Here is a 6,445-nt window from a genome sequence, read left to right on the forward strand (position 1 = left end):
ATCTGCTCTGTGCTCTTACTTTGGTCGTTCACTCTCCCTTCTGTTTATTCCAAAATCCATGGATTCCCAAGGCAGAGTTTACACCCAATAAACAGCTGGGTATGCTGTGATTCTGTTCAGCAACAAGCAACATTTATCCCCACAGAAATACTGCTATCCATAGAGGCCTTATTTCCCATTGTACTGCAGTAAATGATTCCATGTGACGTAGGGCACAGAGCCTGAAAATATGATTGCTTTGGAATACTAGGGTTTCGTAGTCACTTAACACCAGCATTGTTGCAAATGACCAGAATTAGGGCAAAAGAAGTAGGCATGAAAATGCTTGATCATAAATATCAGGCGTCTGGAGAGAATGAGAACTTCTGTTTTTAATAAGAGAGAAGTCTTTTTTGGAATGGTGCAATCACACACTGAGAAGCCTCATTTCTGCTTGAACAGAGGGCAACGGGAGAAAATCATAGGAATGGCATCAATGTTAACAAGTCTATATTGTGAGCAGCTCAAGATGGGGAGCTCAAGTTATCATGAGAAGTAAGCTCACAGATTCTCTGGGTATTTTTTCCCGTGAAGATAATAGATCTAATTAGTCTGTACAGCAGATTGCTTGTAAGGGCTGAAGACTTTTAGAGATTTATATATCCACTTCAGAGATTAAATTACCATTGTTTCACTCTTCTGAATATGCTGTCAAACTGTCACAGCATTATTGTTTATGTTTACTCTGAAGTCCAAGTTTTAATCTCAATAACTGCAATTATTGTAAGGGAGTACGTACTCTTTGTGGGCTGTCTTTTCACTTCAGCTGCTGACTTGTTACTTGAGCTCTTTGTTAATATGACCACATATACACTATTTCTCCTTGTTTTTAGCACAGTTGTGCCGATATAACAATTTAGTATATTCAAAACTGCATTAAAATTCATGTTCTGCCTCATTTTCCACACTATTTCTCATTTGCCTGTTCATTCAGAACACTAACACACCCAGATGACATGCAGTTTTAACAGATGGTGACATGTCAAAGAAATAACATTTCTAGAGCGTTCAACTTGCTTTGAATATTTTTCATCAGTGTTGTTATGTTCAGACACTGAACAAGTATTTGTTACTCAGAAAAGGAAGTTTCCTATGCAGCCACCAATTTTTTTGCACAGTGATATCAAATTGTCCAAACTGACAGCAGACAGACTCCACACAGAGCAGTTCCAACAAGTAAGAATCTGAATCTTCTGGGTGTACATGGAGAGATGGGCCTCAATTGTGAATAGTTTCTATCCATTGCTTATGGTAACCTGAATCTGAAAAGATTCAAGCTAAAGCTTTTAACAGAAGTTTTCTTTAACTTTTCCTTGCCAAATAAGCAGGTTTGAAAGCCTGTTTCTTCTTGAAGTATTGTCACTGTTTGATATGTTCACACTCATTATCTACATGCTCATATCCGTTGGCTTGTAGAAGCACCAGATGAAGTTTACAGGGTAAGAGTACTTGGTACACTATTAACTCTTACCCCGAAGTGGGTTTCCACAGTAAAGACTCATTACATAACCACAGAGGAGTGTTCCCTGCCATTTCCTGCCTTTCCCCACTCCAGTTCTGCTGCAGGGATTGGCTGGAGGAATGGAAAGAGCAGAAATGGGCACCACAATCCTACCATGCGCATCCGCAATGTATTATTTTAATGTAAGACATGCGTGTGGTGGGGTGACACCTATGAGTCTTGGCTCTGTCTGAATATATCCCAGTGCATCTCATAGGAGAAGAGTAAAGTATGACATGAAAGTACCTGTGCTACCTGAATGCTGGGCTGCTGCAGTGAATGCCCAGCACAAGCCTACCTACATCAGCACTGCTGCAATTTCGGGTATGCCTTGCCCTGATGTTTGCATACCACTGGTTTTACTTGGATGCTATAATAGGGAGCCAAGACTTAATTCAGAGCATATTGGAGGAAACCTGCACTTCGCTATGGCTGATGGTAATGCTGCCATTAACTTGAGAGAGTTTTCACCCATTGTGCTTTATGGATAGCACGTTTTCAGACCCAAGCCATCTTGCCTTCTGTTGCTGAGTGCGTCTCCCACACAGCAGCTGCATTTGTACTGTTTTCAGGCACATTCTTCTAGCTCTTCAAGGTGTTCTGCAGGTGGATAGTTGTTAGGCATTTCACATGACCATATTTTGTTTTCAAATCCTGCCCTTTTTGAGCCACAGTCCTCCCCACACCAAAAGATAAGAGAGGCCTGAATGTTGGTTTCCCTTTCCAGACCACTGCCGATGGATGTTGTGTTTGCTTCCACTGCAGATAATTGACTATATACTTCCCACAATGTTTTTATTGTATTTTACAAAGAAGAGTAATAAAAATAGAGGCTATATCACACTCAAAGCAGTGTTTCCATTCCTCAGGCAGTATTTTTCACTAACCCAAAGGAAAACACCTCCCCACCCTTTCCTGGTTACTATGCTTGGTGTATGGTTCTCAGTAAGAAGAAAACCAGATGCCATTCTTAAATGTAAGATGGTAGAAACCAGAAAAGCAGAAATAAAATATCTTAATTCAAAGAAATGTTCCTGGATAGCCCTCGTATTCTTTGAAGTGCAATATAGGCAGTAATGCTACCAGAAGCATCTGCAGAGGCGCTTTGATGCATCACCAAGAAGACAGCAGTTTGGTAGGACTGTGTGTGTGTGTGATACATGCCACATTAAAAATGTATTCCATACTTACTGTCACTGCTACACAAAGATATGTGAGCAAATGCCGTGTAGGCGGTTTTGATAATCCTTCAGATAAGTTTTGCTTCACAAGTGTTAAACAGACCCCAAAACTGTGTTAAGGGGCCCCATCTCAGGCAGAATTACGTGCCAAGTCCATGCAACCCGGTACATCCTTGTGGTGTTAATTAAATAGCATCTTAAGGTGAATATAAAGCAACTCATCTAGGCAGGCATTTATTTCACTTTGCTGTAACTGAATCATAGAATCATAGAATCATAGAGGATACCTTAATTTTCTCAACATTTCAGACAAAGACTAATTACCTGGGAACTCTGATATTGAGTGGTTTAGCTCCATAGGATGATGATTACTATTATTATTATTGAAAAGAGGGGCCTTGGAAAACAAATTTTAAATCGAGTGAAGTCTGGTTAAAAAAAAAAAAAAAGCTGGTATGTGAACAAACATCCTCTAGAAATCACAGTATGCAATCTCAGATGCCTAGAAATGATCTTCCTGGCCTCATGTCCTTGTACTTTGCAGAGAGAACTGTTGCATTAAGCAGAGAAGTGATCCATGGAGGTACCCTTAACTTATGAAGTGTTGGGTAGTACGAGGGCTTTTGTTTGGTAAGTAAATGCTGAACTACTTAAAATACCTAGGTTTGAATATCTGCCATTTTAATCCTTTAACATTCTGATTTCGTTTTTGTTGTTATTTTTTGGAAGATACTCTTAGCAAAGATGAGATGATGCTTAAAAATTTCCAGCCAGATGTGTCTCCAAGCTTTCCCAGAGATGAAGGATATTCAAATATAGTTTGAATCCAACCCATTTTATAGATAAGTTTTGTTTTATAGCTGGCCACAGCTGCGAAGTTTGGATGCAGATCTGTAACTGTTCTAAACTTTGAAGGCCACAGTCTGTGGTTTTGGATTTGAATCTCCAGGGGCTTGTTGCATCAGACTGCCATTCACATCTGTTTCACCAACAGCTCGGTGCAGATCTCCAATACTGGTTTCAGATTCTACAAAGCTGAACATCAGAAATGTCTGTTCTCAAGCACAATGCGGCAGATGAGCAGTGACAGCAAGGCGTTGCAGATCTGCAAGCTAACAACTCTCTCCATGCCACCTGAGGGCCATCGGTGATCCACCACAGAGAAATGGCTGGTGGGTCACAGATTGCTGACTTCCATTCTACGAAGTATGATGTACGTACTTCCTTCATATTATGTTTCCCTGTAAGCGAACACTGCAGCTTCTCACAGTGACATTACATGATCATGTAGAAGGTGAGAGCATCTGTGTAATTGCAAATGAGAGGAGGGCTGGTCCTTGGAGCATTCTCTGAGAGCTTATCCGTGATGAGTGGTTGCTAAGAAACGAGGTAGAAAGTGAATTTACAACACCTCAGCTCAACAGGTGAGTGGCTCTTACATGCAGTCAGACAGAGGGAAGCTCCTCCTGCTGAAATAAGAGGAAGCCACGCCACAGACAGGATGCTTCTGCAAAGACAGTGCTGCAAGGCTGAGCTCCTGCCGTTTCCCTCTTGTTTGCTCTACAGGCAGATTTCAGCTGCACTGTAACAAATAGCAAGCCACAAACGTCTATCTGTGAGAGTGTTACTGGTTGTCACTGTGGCATGGACTGCCTCACCCACTGCAGTGACAGAGCCACCCATGGTAAACGCCGGACAACTCCTCTGACCTGTTAATAGTTGGCAGAGTATTTGATGACAGTTGCAAGAATCTGATGCACAGCAGTATCCTTTACAGCAGTTTAATCTTTGTCATCAAATCCCCCAGCAGCCATGATTAATAGCAGCACTTGAGCTTGTTTTGAAAGTTGTATATTTGGCAGCTATGAACTTTGATCTATGGTTTCGCTTTAAAGAATCATGACACAAACTTTTCCTGTAATCCTTCCATCTAATTAAACCACACACAAATACTATGTGGGGAAATATGATGCTATTGATATAAGCTGTGTGTTTATTACAATATTTTAGGCACTTTATTAAAGTGGATAGTTGTTCCCAGCAAGATAATAGATAAGGTCCCTAAAAACAATAACATTGTCCAGTATGAGTATATAAGAGAATTTCCCAAGGCCAAATTTGATTAGAAAATTTCTTTGTTGATTAATACTGTGCCCTTGAACCCGGTAAGGGCTCAGATGTTTTAACCTGAGCTAAAATTACTAGCATTTAATGAACGCAGCCTACTGGTGTGTACTTTTTTACAAAATGTTTGCCTTTGTTTCAGACAGTCATAAGACTTCAATGGCTAATGTGATAGTGTCTGTCTTCCAATAGTAGGCTGTTCAATTTCCAATTTAATGGAAACATTTTCAAAGAGCCAAGAAAATGTATGTTTGTATAAATATGTAAAACCATGAATCTACCTTCTTCTTATAGCTGGATCAGCTATAAGCCAGACATTTCTTGCTGTTGTGTCGTGAAATTCCAGTCAGGTAGATAAAGCTCATCTTTTCAAGCCAAGAATATGAATTCTGGATCAGAGTCTCAGCAGAGATTTTTCTGGGATTGAGGTGGAGGTCTCCAGAATCCACACTGAGTTGACATTGTGCATTGCATCTCCTCAACCTTGGAGTTTGTGCAGAAGAGAGTTCTTTCCTCTACTGTAGGCCATGCAGGCTTTGAGCAGCAGTTTTATGGAGCTGGTGCAGAGCTCTGCAGTTTCTCCTAATTGACCCAGGTGTGATCTGGGTATCATAAAACAAAGATAAGGGAGTTGTAAATCAACAGCTTGGGGTTCCTGCTGCTGCCAGGTCCACCAGTGTTTATATTTGCTGATCACCATCTTTTCCCTGTTTTCTGAGTGGATTTCCAGCCAACTGGCTTTTGCCTAAAATCTGACTTCTGTCAGTACTGGTTAAGCCTGGTGACCATGGTTTCTGGAAAGGAGGCAAAATATTGCATGTAATAATTTTCCCAAATTGCCTCACAAATTTCCAAACTTCATGTAAAAGTAGGGCTGGTGTAGCAACATGAATGATCCCTTAGGGAACTCACAGTTCGGCACCCTCAAGCAAAAGGAGTCGATGCCCATAGCCACTCTCTGGACTTGATCATAAACGAATAAACAGAACTGCCCTAATGCAATTCCATTTCCTTGTGCCAGGTTCTTTGCTCTTCGTACTGATCCCCTGTGACCTGCTATGTCCAAGACTGACCAGAATTAGCAGGACATTTGGCATGTGTCCGTTGTCATGAGGAAGGTTGAGTCAGTGGCCAAAAATGGCCTTGACCTAACCTGCTACTGAATGACTGGATGCAAGTTACTTGAGCAATCACCCTCTCTCTAGTGTAGAGCAATGTACAAAACCTGTTCAGGGATCCTGAAATCCCGCCTGCATCTGCATAACCGGGGCTTTGAGTGACAGTAATTGGCTGGGCAGAGTGAAGGTGTCACATTATTCTCAACCAGCTTCAAAGTCTTGTGGGTGGATATAGGGTCGAAATGCATTTCATATACAACTGGAATAAAGTTTTGTGTAAAGACCTTATAAAACCTCATAAGAACTTTTTACTAGAACAGAGGCCTCCTATTTTCTTATTGAACTCAATGGGAATTTTGCTACTGACTTCAAAGAAAGTTGAAAAGAGTCACGAGGTCTTGATTTCCACTAATACATGTGTGATTCTGCACACCAAATTTGCATCTGGAGGGGACTGTTTTAGTTGTTCTTTGTTGCTGTAG

The sequence above is a fragment of the Tetrao urogallus genome, assembly GCF_951394365.1.
Source record: "Tetrao urogallus genome assembly, chromosome: 2".
Lineage (NCBI taxonomy): Eukaryota > Metazoa > Chordata > Aves > Galliformes > Phasianidae > Tetrao > Tetrao urogallus.